General features: G+C 40.7%; 1 protein-coding gene across 5 annotated transcripts in view; it reads left to right on the top strand.

The window, feature by feature from the left end:
- zfhx3b (zinc finger homeobox 3b) overlaps positions 1-15,807 on the top strand; it is a 271,800-nt gene that overhangs the window by 124,453 nt on the left and 131,540 nt on the right. Inside the window, exon 1 of one of the 5 annotated variants that reach the window (XM_067416608.1) lies at positions 2,429-2,539. The exons of the other annotated variants lie outside the window; for them this stretch is intronic. The gene's annotated coding sequence lies outside the window, so the exon portion shown is untranslated. Of the gene's footprint in view, positions 1-2,428; positions 2,540-15,807 lie in introns of those variants that run through there. 5 annotated transcript variants of the gene reach the window in all.

Here is a 15,807-nt window from a genome sequence, read left to right as displayed (position 1 = left end):
CCTCACCTGATCTAGTAGATCCTGAGCTGTTTATATACAGGATCAGCCCTGAAAAGGAGACGTGTGTGTGTGTGTGTGTGTGTGTGTGTGTGTGTGTGTGTGTGTGTGTGTGTGTGTGTGTGTGTGTGTGTGTGTGTGTGTGTGTGTGTGTGTGTGTGTGGGGAACGGGGACAGGAATTCCTCTTTTATTGCGAGAAGCTGCTTTTGCACATTTTCCGTTGGTCAGGGAATATTTTCAGAGACAGACGTAGCCTTCAGCATTTGTCATTCACAGCTAATGTCATGAGGACACACAATGCCTGCATTTCACAAACTCATGCGAAGCAAAATGGCTAATTTATGAAAAACCAGACAACAGAAGGGGAGCCATTTTTGTGTACATAGGCTACTGTGAAACTGTCAAACAGTAGCTGAAAGAATTAAAGTGTGAATCTTAAATATATAACAGGATTCAAAAGCAGATGTAATCTCAGGGTGTTTTTGCAGTGGTGCACCCCAAGCGTGCCGTGTGTGTTTGTGAGGATGAATTCTAGGATAGTAGCATGGCTGTACAGGCGGCAGTGTTGTGGAGGCCGTGGTTGAGGTGGGTAATAACAGCGTAGCCAGCTGCGGGAATCGGGGCTAGTATTGAAAGGCAGCTCCATGTTCTCTGCCACGGAGATGGACCAGCTCTTCACCCCTCCTTTTCGCTGCACCACGGAGCCCAGCGTTCGGCCCTCCACGCTGTCTCTTATCATCACAAAGAGGCAGAATGCATAAAACATGGAGGACACACAGACACTGGCAGCCCAGGTCGCCTTTCTCTCCATGCAGAAACAAAGCGTGAGGTCCTGTGGCCTGTGCCTTTGACCCGATCCTTGCCTTCTCTCACTCTCTCTCTTTCCCCCTTTTATTTTTCCATTCCTTTTTCACGTATTTTATAAGCGTGCACATTTATTTTTTGTGTAAGTGCAGTCATGCAAGTGTCTTACAAGTGTCATTTTCAAATGAAAAGTCCTCTTCGTGCACATAGTAGAGAATAGCCTAATATAGTAAAAAAAAAGACCACATTTTAGATAAATATAGCCATATTTATGTATTATATTTACATATGTAGCCTACTCTTTTTAAATATGAATATTACACATAAGAAAAAAACAAACATTTGAAATGTTTGTATATCAAACACACACACACACACACACACACACACACACACACACACACACACACACACACACACACACACACACACACACACACACACACACACCACACACGCACACACACACATAAAATGTAAAATGTTTGTAAATGCACAAATGCATAAAATTAAATCAAATAAGAATTTTTAATCCAAATAATTTCCAATAAACCATTTAATTTGTGAGTATATATATATATATATATATATATATAATATTCTGGCAATTCAATATACATTAACAATACCAATCGATTTTTTTTACCATTTAAATATTCTATATATGTCTGTATACATATACATAAACATGTGTATGTGTGCATATATGTATCTATAACATGCAAAATGTTGTAATATTCTGATGTAATGGCTGATTTTATGATATGATATGAATATGATTTGTCGAATGTGTTGGTGTGAGAAGCAGACTTGAGCTGGAGTTGATCAGTCAGGCTGATCGGGGCCCTGAGAGCGTCTGCAGATGTCATTTTTCCAGCGTATTTTACGCTTAGCATGCCATGTGATACAGCCAGTGTTAGCCTCGGCTAGATTAGCACCATGACATGAAAACAGACCTGGATTGAGTGTGTGTGCGTATCGTTTAAGGAGTGTCGCTGTATCATGCTCTGTCTCTCGATTTCGCGGCTGGGTAATATCACAGAAAGCAGTCATTTGTTGCATTACTGCTGCTTTTCTAAAGAATATAATGCTGTGCTTTTGCAGCTGTGCAGTTTCTTGCAATTGAGTGATTTTCCATTTAAATGTGAGAGTATTTGTAGCAAGTTATCTCTTGTTTTTAATAATATGAATTTTATTATATTGGATTTTTTTTCTATTTAGGCTCCATGTTGCTCAGCACTCGTGCGGACATATTAATAGATTTTTTATGAAACGTGCAGCACTTTTTTTTCCCTGCGTGACAAATCAGCGAGCTCGCTTAGATCATGTGCTGCATGTGCTGTCAGTAACGCGGGCCTTTTCTCTGCATGTGAGTGAGTGATCGACAGCACGCGTGCGTGTGTGTGTAGAGTGAGGGCTGCAGGAATGCTGAGTGGGAACGGGTGAAGCCCGACAGGCCGATGGCACTTCCTCTCTGTGTACGGCACAGCTTATCCTCCTCAGGATTAAAGACAGCAGAAAAGAAAAGAGCGATGGCAGGAGCCCCCCTCTCTCTCTCTTTCTCTCTCTCTCTCTCTCGCTCGCCCTCCTCTCTCCCTTTTTCCATGTTTGGAGAAGGGGAAAAAAACCTCAAACAAAAAGCGTGATTCATTTGCAAATGTGCAGCAGCCCATACGGGTCCCCCATGGTGCACTGGGAGAGGAGGAGCGGAGAGAGCGAGGATGAGAGGAAATAAAGGTATAGTAGAGTCATTCGATTCTGTCTTTGTGGCGTCGAGGCCTAGCTCTACCCGACAGGCTGGTTGGAATCTTGAATCCATTAGTTTGGTCTGAAACGGAGCGGCTATTACAAACTGTCCCACGTATCATTGAGTGTTTATGTGTATGTTAACGCACGTGTGAGTGGGGTGCTTGTGGCTTCGATTTTGTGTGTGTGTGTGTTTGTGTGTGTGTGTGTGTGTTTAGCACTGAAGGGGTTAAGAGGCAAAGAGATACCCCTTTGTCTCGGGCGGCCCTCTTTGTCATTGTTGCGCTGGAATTGAGCTCGCTGCACCTCACTTGACCACAGCAAAGCAATAAAATGGCCCCTAAGTGCTACAGGCTCCGTGTCCCTCTAACAGCACCTCTCCTTTGGGCTTCCCCCCCCCCCCACACACACACACACACACACGTGTGCAGGATTTTATACCATATATGTTACATCTGTTTCCATTGTCTTTTTTTTTTTGTACACATTTTTTTTCTTATTTTGAAAAACAGGAAAAGAGAATTCATTTCTCAATTCATTTTTAAAATATACACCGAATCATCAAATTCTTCTAAACTAGCACTAAGTTGTGTCAGTGATTGGATGCTAACCTAATATTAATATTAATAACACTTTTTAAATGTGTGTTTATTATTTATTTTTCTTTGTGTGTGTGTGTGTGTGTGTGTGTGTGTGTGTGTGTGTGTGTGTGTGTGTGTGTGTGTGTGTGTGTGTGTGTGTATATATATATATATATATATATATATATAGTAATAAGTATGTGTATATATGTAATACACTTATACATCATTATTATCGTTATTATATTGTAAATAATTATAAAGACACTGAATATGCTGAAATTAAGGGGGCATTGTATTGTCTATATTTATATTATCTCAGTTACAATTGCTAAATGATTAGATACAAATAATTTAAATATAACCCAGTTTTTTATGCATTCATGGAATTCTTTATATATTTGTAACTGTGCTCGTTATTTGAAATGATGTATATTCATAATTAAAAATGTGGTGTGTGTGTGTGTGTGTGTGTGTGTGTGTGTGTGTGTGTGTGTGTGTGTGTGTGTGTGTGTGTGTGTGTGTGTGTGTGTGTGTGTGTGTGTGTGTGTGTGTGTGTGTGTGTGTGTGTGTGTGTGTGTGTGTGTGTGTGTGTGTATATATATATATATATATATATAGTAATAAGTATGTGTATATATGTAATACACTTATACATCATTATTATCGTTATTATATTGTAAATAATTATAAAGACACTGAATATGCTGAAATTAAGGGGGCATTGTATTGTCTATATTTATATTATCTCAGTTACAATTGCTAAATGATTAGATACAAATAATTTAAATATAACCCAGTTTTTTATGCATTCATGGAATTCTTTATATATTTGTAACTGTGCTCGTTATTTGAAATGATGTATATTCATAATTAAAAATGTGGTGTGTGTGTGTGTGTGTGTGTGTGTGTGTGTGTGTGTGTGTGTGTGTGTGTGTGTGTGTGTGTGTGTGTGTGTGTGTGTGTGTGTGTGTGTGTGTGTGTGTGTGTGTGTGTGTGTGCGTGTGTGTGTGCGTGTGTGTGTGCATGTGCGTGCGCGTGCGTGTGAGGATCAAGGCCAGACAGATCACATTCGTCTCTAATGGCAGCCATTTTGGTGCCATTTCAAATATTTCTATGAGGAAATACATTTAGGATTCAGTTCTGCTTTACTTTATGTAATGCATCATTTATGAAACCACAGTCTCAGACTGAAAATTTTATATTTTTTAAATGATTCTAAGAAGCACTGGTATATCTACACTTTATTTTGTTTAGGCCTTTAATTTAGTACTTTTGCATTATTTTAGCTGTTTATTTTTACAACATTTAGCAGTTGTAAATAAGCTGTATAAGCTTTCTTTTTAATAAAAGAAAAAAATATGACAGCAGACGCAAATATCAGTGTCTGTGTCTCGGCGCTTAGAATAAGTAGTGTTGTTTTCAATAGTAATGATGATTGTTTACTTCGCAGAATTCTTTTCCTCCCAGACATTATAATTAAATGTTGGAAGGAAAAAAAGCTGTCTCTCCTTGTCGCCTTCCTATCACATAGGTATTTAATGAGACATGAGAGGTGCGGCGTGATTGGTTTATTGGCACGAGGAGTCCTGTGAGAGGTCAGCTCATTGGCTGAGGTGTTTAATTGGTACTGTTGGACACCCCTCCACCCCCTCTTGGGTGTAACTTGTTTTTGCCAGGTGCACTGCTCTCTCTATTAAGTGTTACATAGGACCACAATTAAATCAGGCCTGAGTGAAGTCGTACAATTGCTGTCTGTCCCTCTGAGAACGGGGCGTCTGGTTACCCCTCCGTTACCTACATGTACACACACACTCTCTATCTCTGCCCTTCTAAACACTCATTTTATTCCTTTGGTGTATTTGAAATAAAACTGATTTTGAATAAATTGAAGGAGCTGTGTGATATAGAGACGGACAGCGGGCGACAATGTGCGAGACCCTTCTGTTGTTTCCGTTGAATTGACTTTGCGTCCTTAGGTTGTAACATATTCAAGCCGCTCCTTTCCCTGATTCCAATTTGGGGGACTGGATGAGTGGGCTCGGGGTGCAATCGTGCCACTGGGGATTCCTCAAGGCCAGACAACCACAATAGATCGGTGACCCCCACACCGTGACGTCACACATGCTGTCTGCCATTCTGTCATGTGTCAGCCAAAGACCGACCTTTTGTGACACATCACCAGTATTTCAGTTTTTAAAGTCAACATAATTGAAAGCATTGTCTATATTTTGATTCTTAATGCACATTCCTTATATTTTTTGTGAACAATTCATCTGTGACTGCTTAAAAAACTATTTTTTACCTTAGCTTATACTAAAATACTGTCTCTGTTTCTCATTTTTAAATGTAGTGACTTACTATTTTCCCCCAAAAAAATCATGCTCATGGAGCTGCATTGACTTTCAGCTGTTTTTCACCATAATACCTTATATTTATAGTTTTTTTTTTTTTTTTTTTTTAATCTCTCAAAAACTGTTTGAACTAACTGGACAGCAAATAAGCAAGAGAGTGGGAGAGAGAAAGAGAGAGGAGTGTAGGGGGGGTCATGCAGAGGTGAAAGACAGGCTTGGCGCTCACATGAAACATTTATGGATCAGTTACTTTGTCAAGTGCCAGTCTTTTGTTCCTTTTTTTCTGTCCCCTTTTTTCGACGTGCTTTGTGACGAGTTTGTAACTATACACATAAACGAGATAACATTCTACCCCCCCCTTGTTTCTCTCACTGTAGTTTAACCGGATGGCTGTTTAAAGCTAGTCTGGATGACACAAGTTGAGGATTGCGATGGCTTGCGGTTGCTGGAAATACACATCAAAAGCTAATTTGTTCAGTAGCGCGTAAATATTAATGTCTCAAGCTGGCAATGACAGACGTGCTGCCAGGGAATATGACACTCGTGTGACAGGGCGTCAGAATTTGTCAGAAGTCCAAATCACATACAGTATAGGGAACTGAGTCATGTTGAATGTAAAAATATCTGTCTGCTAAATTCTAAACCAAGACTGGCTCCCTCCCATAGAAAAAAAGAAATGTTAATGAGGTCTATGAGTTGTTTTTCCTATCTATTTTTTTTTCTTAAGTTTTTCTTAAGTCAAGAAAAAGAATGATCTAGAATTTCAGAAAAGTCCCGCACTGTGCCAAATGCCACCATCTGCAATTAAAGCTAAATAATTCACCAGGATCTCCATAAAATTCATCAAATTGTTTGAGCTGTGCTGTTTACTAATTGCAGAGCTTTGCTCTAACTGTTTGTGGACAGTTTTCTATAACTATATCTTTCCTAAGGAATTCTAGGAGAAACATCTTGAGTAAAAGTTGCTACTAAAATAAAGAATAACTGAAAGCTCCACAGAGAATATCCCGAGCTCTGAAAGAGCAATACAATTTATCAGAGTCCTATGAGTGTTAGTTTTAGGCAGGGAGAAGAGCTGCTAGCAGTCGCTGCTGCGAGGGCCAGCTGTGTGTGTTTTTTTCTGAGTGTTCTGTAGCTTATCTCTGTTCTGGTGTGGGTATCTCCTGTTGGTGACTTTCATTGTGTTTACAGTGGATGGGACGGAGGGGTGGAGGGTGCACAGACACTAGTTTCATCACTTCCTTCCTCCACTCCGTTTTTATGAATCGATCTGTCATAACAACTGCTAGAGACGTGGAGGAAGCTGAAAGAGAGAGAGGGAGAAGGGGGAGGCTCATGGAAAGGAAAGAATTGTTGCATGTTGTACAGAAAGAGAACAATAGCAGCCATCCCAGGGCTAGATGAGGTGATCACAGAGCAGTTACAGGGAAGAGGTCTTGTGTTATCTCCATCTGTGGGGCCGGGAGCTCATACTATGACGGTCTGAGCGGCCTGTAAGAAAACATATTAAAACATCCCGAAAAACACTATGTTTGAGCCTGCCTGTTTTTGTTAGGGCTCATTTCATAGGGTCGAAACGCTCTCATGACATAAGCAGAGAAACAGGAAGCCTGGCTACCATCTTTCACAATCTCTTTTGAAACAGGAACTGAAAGCAGGCCAAGCCGTGGCCCCTCGCTGCAAGCAGATGGGTGCCAACCTGTTGAAGGCAACGGGCACGGGGGTAGGAGAGCCACAGAGGGGGCTTGTGTCTGCGGAAGGCCCCCTGGGACCCCTTTTCCTTCTCCTGGAGGGTCCGGAGGTGTGGTCACCGTCTGTTTTGAGCATGGTTCATGATGGTGTGTTTAGCACTTGCCAGCAAGAGCATTTATATGCAAATGCTAAACAAGCATTGGTGAGACTAATTACGGCAGATCCCATTGAGTGCGTGCCAGCCCAGAGAGAGGAAGGGAGGTCCTACAAGCTGGGGTGGACTTGCCCTACTTGTTTACTCATTGTCTTTCTTTATTAGCCCCTCATTGACACTCCTCCTCAACATCAAGGGGGGTCTGTTTGCAGGGGCATCTCCATTCTATGTGGAACTGACTCCAGGACTTGATGAGAAGCACAAGGCAGCTTGTTCCTAAGTCCTTGTTCTCTATCAGGGCTGTGGACTCAGTTTAAGGTGGTTAGGTTGATTTTTGGAATACGGTAGCTGGTTTGTTGCTGGTCCACGGTGGTCTAAACTAGATTAATCTATGATCTACAAGGCTGAAACGGGTCCACTAACTTGGATCTTAGCTGATCAACTATTTAGAACAAGTTGGACCAGGTAGAAACCAATAAAATTGTCTTTTCACTGAAGGCCCTGATATACACAGTGAAGTTCTTTGCATTCTTCACTTTAAGATACGTGAGCAGTGGTATACTGTTGGCGATGTTTCGATGAATAGGTTAATTTGTGCTGCACACTTTCCTCTTAATAAAAAAAAAAACACACACACACATGAAAGTTACAGCAGTGAGAAAACAGCAGTTAAGAAAGCATCTGATCATAGCAATGTGGATGTTTACACAAGATCTGCAATATGGCACTAGTGGACGTCTGACCTAGATGGATTCAGTAGAGGAAATTAACCAGAGAAGATTTTCTTGACAAAGAGGGCAGACTCCCATAGCGCACCTAGCTATTATTTAATCACCACAGACCAATAGTAGTTTGAATAGTGTTTACCAGCTGGAGCTAAACTTTTCAAAAATTTGAAGTCTCCAAACAAACTTTTCACTTGAATTATAACGGGGTCTTAACAGGTCACCAAGTTACCGTTGCAAGTAGTCATTGCTGGGTGCATTTGCATAAAGTTGAACTTTGTCAAACTTTGTCATAGATGCTCAAAAATGGCAATTTCTCATTAAAGATAACAAAATTTCTGTTGTTGTCTTGCACTTCCTGTATGAACTCGACATGAATCTAGCTACCATCTGAATCCGGATTTTCCAAAAGGGGGGATAAAACCTCTTAACACATGCCCTCCTACAAAGGATGCTCTAACTAATTACTTGTGGTGCTCAAAATGCATTTAGGTCAGCTCTTTTAATCGCATGCAAATTTATGAGGAAGAGGGAAATATTAACTTTCGGAGTCGGTGGCTTGCATTGACTGCGGACAGGGGCAGTATAAACTCGCCTTTACAGTATCCGTGCATTGCTGCCAGATAACAGGCCCACGCTTACTAACTTACAGCCCAGACACAAGCATTAGAGACCGAGAATGAGCCAGATATGCAATATTTCACCATAAAAGTAGTGTTTAAAAGCCTGACAGCACAATATTTTTAGGCTAATTATTTTTTGTTGTTTGCCATAACGTTGCATTTGAATTTATTATGTCGTACAGATTGTGCCGCTCCAAATGTTTATACACAACAGCAGATCTCATATCAGGCACACTTAAGCACGGACAGGCTTTTGCTGATTGAAAAGTGTCCCTCTCTTGCAGAAATGACAACGGTGCTGGAAGCAATTAGCTCTGATGGAATTATGGCAGAAGCAGGCAACTCTCCAAAAGAGACAACACAGCAGGCGATAGCTCCATTTTGAGCAGAACTGTTTTGAGGTGGAGGAAATGAATTTTGACAGTGTTTGAGGCTAGCCAGATCCCTGAATTTGGGTTTGACCTCTGAATATAAATCAACTGGATAAGCTTTGCTCATGGTCTGCTTTCCAGCTCTTTCTTAGACTAGCTCATCCCCTCAATGCTTGTTTCTCCCGCAGTTAAAACTAATTAGTTGTGGTGCCTCTTTAGTTATCCTTATTGTGGGCTTAGGAGAGACACTATAGCTCAATTCCACAACCTAGTGAGCTGCCCATCTAGACAACAAGGGATCAATCATAGGCTCACTGCCAATGCGGCAGCTGATCCAGAAAGGTAGGGAGCAACATTATGCTGCCTTCTCAGACACTTGTTTCATCCAAATTTGTATATATAATCTTAATATTTATATATTAACAGTTATAATATTTATATATTAAGATTGTGATAATATTTAAACTAAATTTAAGTAATAAGATCCCTGGAAGTTTGCCAAATTTGCTCCCTAGTTGGCCTCGGCCCTTGATTATAAACCACTGCTAAATTCGTACATTTCATTAATATTGATAATTGTTCATTCATTATTGCTCATTCAAAATGACTGATTTTAGCCAGTGTTTGGGCGTGCAATGCTTTTTTTATGCTTAGAGTATCATATTTTTAGCATAGCAACATGCTAACACCACTGTTGGAATCAGTTGTTGTGTCTCCTATACTTCATCTGAATCATGCTATTTTAATATGGAAAGTAGACGACAGGTTCAACGAAGTATTTATTATATATGTCTGCCTTTTGTGTGTGTCATGCATTTATGCAAGTATCATGTTGTTATATACAAACATGCTAACACCAAACTCTGTTGGAATCCATTATGCGTTGTCTCTCATATGCTTCATGTGCTTAGCAAACACAGAAGGCAGCTGTCTAAGTAAGCTGTAGACAGCTAGGGAGCGCACTAGGTTTTGGAGCAGAGCCCATGACCGTGTACTGCAGCCATGCATGCTAATGATTAGCATAGAAGACAGACAACGTTAAAGAGGGAGATTTTTACTGTCTTTTCATTCTTTATTTGCACTGCCTCTTGAGTTTCACCACTGTGTTGCCTTTTCACTTTGCCAAGCTCAACTTCTACACACGTACACACACACTTAAACACATAACTAGATCTATGACTGTTTGTGTGCACAGTGTCTGGTGAGGGGCATGTTTGGTTGGGCCACGGTGGTTTGATCAAAGGTTGTGTATGTTTGTATAAGCCATGGTTCTTCACTGAACACAGCTGGTCAGTGCTGTCTCTCTTGCAGAGGATAAAACAAGTTCCTCTAGACCTCTGCCCAGGACAAGGGCCTCTCTCTTCCCTCATTGTGCCACACAACTGTCACACACACACACACACACACACACACACACACACACACACACACACACACACACACACACACACACACACACACACACACACACACACACACACACAGTCGCCCAAAAAAGTATTCGGACAGTTAAGGCACACAAACACAGAGGCATATGCAAACAAATGATGCTTCACTTTTCTGCAACATTTTTATAGTTATTTTATTCAGCTGGTCCCAAGGTCATCTTTAGTAAATGTATGAAGTTATTTATCCATGTCCTAGTTCATTAGATCCAATAAGGTTTGACAAGAATGTGTCGAAAATGTCTATGGTTTTATCATATAAAATCTTACAAACTTCTTTTTGTGATTTTATTTATTTATTTATTTTCTTAAAGTCTGCATGTGCTATTTTTATTGTTTTATGATCAGTACAATTAGATTCATACAATTTAACCCATCGTTAAAGATCTTCACAATAGCTGTTTTTGTTTAGTTTTTTGTTATATATATATATATATATATATATATATATATATATATATATATATATATATATATATATATATATATATATATATATTCTGTCTCCTCCCTCCTCCCTCTCTCCCTCTTTCAAGTTGTCCTTCTGCATTCCTTTCTCTCACCTTCTTTTAATTTTTTTTTTTTGAAGGTGCTTTTCTTTTCATTGTCCTTTCTCTCTTTCTCCATAGCCTTCTCTCCCCATGCCGTCCTGCTTTTTTTCTCCGTGTTGTGTGTTCAGACTCTGTCAGAAATGAGAAAGGCATTCAGGGCCCTTAATCCCAATTCCTTCTATCAGGAATGCAAATGTGTGTGTGATTGTGTGACCCGCCAGGGCCCGGCAACATCTGCAGGGCTCAACAATAAGGTGGCCCGCTGGTCTGTGGCCCTCGTGAGAACAAGTTTGGGCCAGTTGACGGGTACTGTCACTTGTCCTGGCAGGTCACAACATCACTACGTTTTAATACTTGAAAACGTAAACATTTGGGTTTCAGTGAAGTGTTACATAATGTTGTTAAGAATTATGCTTGTTAAAACTTGTCACCTAGGTGACGTTATCTAGCTGTCTAACATGCATTAGATTGTGGCCCCTGTTGAAATTGCGAGAATGACTTTGGAAGAAATTGGGTGTAATACAGATCAGTATTTTTATATTTGGTTTTTAGTGTGGCCAAAAATCTGAATTACTAGCTTTGACCAGGCCACAAAAAAAAACAAAAAAAAAATTCCCTCATCTGCATAAGGAGCCCCCCTCATACTCACACTCTTTGTGAAATCATTGTTTCTCTTCACCGCACCATTAACCCTTTGCTGCATGGCCAAGCTCCCAGCCCGGCCCCTTTCAGAGGCCATGTTTCTATACCACGTCTGACCATCTGGACACTAGACATAACACACTGTTGACTTTCCCTCAGTAGCATGTATATGCGGCTTCGGCCGGTGGGGGTGGACTGGGTGAGCCCTTCTGTCAGGCCTGTGGTTGATACTCATCTGGCTAGTAGCAACTGGAGGATTCATTCCTCATGTTTAACCCACTTCACGAGTCTAGGTGGAGCCTGTCCGTGTGTAGGAGTAAAGCTGTGGTGTCAGCCAATAAAATGTAGTTATTAGATTTGCACCCGCCCCTCTCTGACAGGTATCAGCGGAGAGAGAAATGATTGTTTGGATTGTCTCTGTTTTCGAAATGATAAATTAATGGTAAAGCGCAACTGACAAAGTGAATCTGCGTCAAAGCCAAGTGCCACTGATTGAATTACAGTTTCAGAGACCTAAACTCTGGCCACGTTCCTGCATTGACTCACAAGCCACAACATTGGCTTGTACGGACACATACACTCAAAGGCTTCATCTATTTGTAGGGTGAATTCAGGTGAATTGTGCCACCGTTTCACATTGACGTGACTATTACAGTGTGACCTAGTTTACCCGAATCGATCTATTTACAGTCAAACCAAAAATTATTCAGACACCAGATATCGTTTTTTTTTTTTTACTAGCGGGTGCAGGACACCATAGTTCATTTATGCAAGTGAGGATGGCCAAATAAAGGAAACATATTATACCCCAAAATAAATAAAATATATAAAAATACTTTTTTTGACCTGACCATGTTACACCACAAACAAAATGAAGCATTGCTTGGTCATCGGTTGACCTAAATTGGTATTATCTGATTGTGTACTTAAATGTAACAGCTGACAGCTGACTGCTTGATAGTAATCCATTACGTTCAAGTTATTTAACATTATCAAGATGCATTTGTTCTGATACAGTTTAACTCTGAGTTCTTGTCATATTCTCTTACCTTTTCCTAAACTATAGCGAATAAACTGTGATAATGTGAGAAAAAGGTTTCTGAATACATTTTGGTTTGACTATCTATTTACCTATCCATCTAGAGAACCAAACTTGCAGTCAAGAGAAGTTTTCCGATTTGTGAAGTAGTGCGGGCTAGCACGTGGTCGCACATGGCCACACACCCCTCGTATTCAGCGAATGGTCGACAGCGGGGGAGTGGGTGTGCGTGTAGGTCTGTGTATGGATCCCCCTGCAGTCACACACTGTCTTCCTCACAGCATTTATGTTGGAACAGCGGTGCCGGCCATTGTTATCAAAGGCGCGATTAATCATTACATTTGTGCAAAGCAGGGGCGCTGTTGCCATGGGGACCCAAATGATCTGCACTGCTTTGCATATCAACAGAAAAAGTTTACAATCGTGGCTGAGCAAGGGCGAGGCCTCAACTGAAACCTGCGAACCTGCCTCTACCTCCCTCTCTCCCTCTCTCCCTCTCTCCCTCTCTCCCTCTCTCTCTCTCTCTCTCTCTCTCTCTCTCTCTCTCTCCCTCTCCCTCTCCCTCTCTTTCATTTTCTCATTCACTCTTAGTAAATCGTACAAATAGCTCTTCAACAAAGCCTTCTGCAGCTAATCAAGATGGCCCCTAATGAGGAAGCCTCAGAGGGGGGAAAGTGTGTTTAGCACTCAGGAAGTCCCATTTACATTGAGATCACTCTGTCTAATATCAGATGTGTCCACTAATAAACTTTACAACAAGAGGACAGAAATGTTTCACTCTTTTTTTTCATGATTACATCCACCGATCAGACAGTGTTATGACATCATGCGATGCTTAACCGCTTGAGTAATCTGCAGGACAGAAGAGGAAGTGAAAGCGAGAGAGACTTGGCAGTGCTTGAGGAGAAGTTTGAGGCTTATGCAGCGTCTGAGGGCGTTTGCTTCCAGCGGTGGCTGTCTGCTGAGAGCTCTGGAATGTTCTTTATTATGCCTTCAGACCTCAAGCCCTGACCTGCCCGAGCTAAAGAGCTTCCACTGACCCCCAAAACACTCAGAAGGACTTGACAACACGGCTTTTAATACGCCGTTCGTGCCGATTGCTTCGTTTTTGGTCGAAACACAATGCGACCACATTCAAACCATCCGTATGTTTTCATTATCTGTGGGGTATGCATTGGACACATATTCATCCTTTTTGTTTAGTCATTTTGAGCAAACTCTGCTAGCTGGTTTTGCTGGAATGGTCTCTCGGCAGCCAAATGGGATTTGTATATGTAAATATCATTTGGACATGCAGCGAGGAACAAAGTTGGCTAATTATAGCAGCTCTGAGAAACATGAGGGTTAGTGTGGAAAATGGGCCCCAGTACGGCCCTCTTTTTAGAAACTACAGTGAATGACTCTATGAAAACAAATCTGGACATCATCACAGACTGTGGGATTGTTGCGTACATGATTGGAGATCTTTGACAGGCATTTTGTGGAAGTGTTACACAATTTTCAGAGCATAAATCGTTCATTGTTTACTCAAGCACACACTCATGTCCTGAATATTCTGGAAACCAGATTTTGTCCATTCTTCACATTGCATGCCATTCATGTGACAGCTCTGATTACATGTTACCAGTTTATTAACACTCGGTTAACAGGATTTCATGGCAGTAGGTGCCGAAATGGCTGGGTTGTGTTTGTTCGTCTTTAAAGTATGTGTAGCAGGTTCGGGGGCAATAAAACACACACTCACAGATACTTCAGTCTGTGAGGTTTTTTTCATGCACGTAGTACAAGAGGAAGTTTTTCTTCTGCAATTACATGCAGTTCTGACACATGTTTATGCTAGAGTCCACCAGAGTGCGGCTCACTTCGTGACAAAATAGCACTTAAAATTCCTCCCCAAATCATTTATCAGTGCCTTATTCTTCTCGCTCCCTCCATTTCCGGTCACTCACCGTCAGAAACGTTTGGTTGACAGAAGGTATGGTGTGCGTGTCCTCTGTTTGCCTGTCTTGTGTATAGTTTGAAATGTACACATCAGCCAGTGTTAGGATGAATGTTGTATGTGGCATCTGTTTAATACAACCTAGCATGTGTTTCCTTTCATTTATTTATTTCAATCTTAAAATATACGAAGTAATGGAGAAAAGGAGAGAGTGGAAAAAAGAGTCTTTGGGTATATTGTAAATGACATAATTATTCTATTACTTTACTGCTTTATATTCTGAAGTATGCATACTTTACCCAGTATGCAAATTTATTAAAATCAAGGGATATCCAGATGACCTACTTCTAAACTAATTACTATACTACTAATGTGTGTACAATGTAAACCTGAATAGGTTGGCAAAATTAGGTAATAAGTTACCTCACTTTTTAGGTTAACGAGATAGTCCACCCAAAAATGAAAATTAGCCCATGATTTACTCACCCTCAAACCATCCTAGGTGTATTTGACGTTCTTCTTTTAATTGACAAATGTCCTGGCTCTTCCAAGCTTCATAATGCCATTAATGGCTATTTCTGTTTTGAAGTCCATAAAAGTGCATGTATCCATCATAAAAGTGATCCACACAGGAGTTGATAAAGCCTTATGAAGTGAAACAATGTGTTGCTGTAAAAAAAAAAAAAATACTCATACGATTTGATTACAAACTGTAATCTCTAACTTAACTGTCATACGCACGTTCACGAGAGAGGCCTTCCAGTGTATGACGCAGGCCTTCTGAAGCAAATGTTCAGGAGACGAATGCGGAACAACAGAGAATACAGCAAAAGAAAACTGGGTTCTCACAAAGAACTAGCAAATTCTCACCAGAGTGTCCTACGTCATAACGGCAGTCTGTTGTGTACGCGTGTACGACGTTCCATGTTAGTGGAACAGTTTGTAAAGTTTTAAATATGGATATTTTTCTTGCACAAACGCATCACTTCGCTTGAGAAGGCCTTTATCCACTCCCTGGAACAGTATGAAGCAGTTTTATAATGGATAAATGCACTTTTATGGACTTCAAATCAGAAACAGCCATTCACTGACATTATAAAGCTGGGAAGAGTCAGGACATTTTTAAATATAACTGATTGTATT

Source organism: Pseudorasbora parva, chromosome 1 (genome assembly GCF_024679245.1).
Source record: "Pseudorasbora parva isolate DD20220531a chromosome 1, ASM2467924v1, whole genome shotgun sequence".
Classification (NCBI taxonomy): domain Eukaryota; kingdom Metazoa; phylum Chordata; class Actinopteri; order Cypriniformes; family Gobionidae; genus Pseudorasbora; species Pseudorasbora parva.
This window is presented reverse-complemented; position numbering and strand designations above follow the sequence as displayed.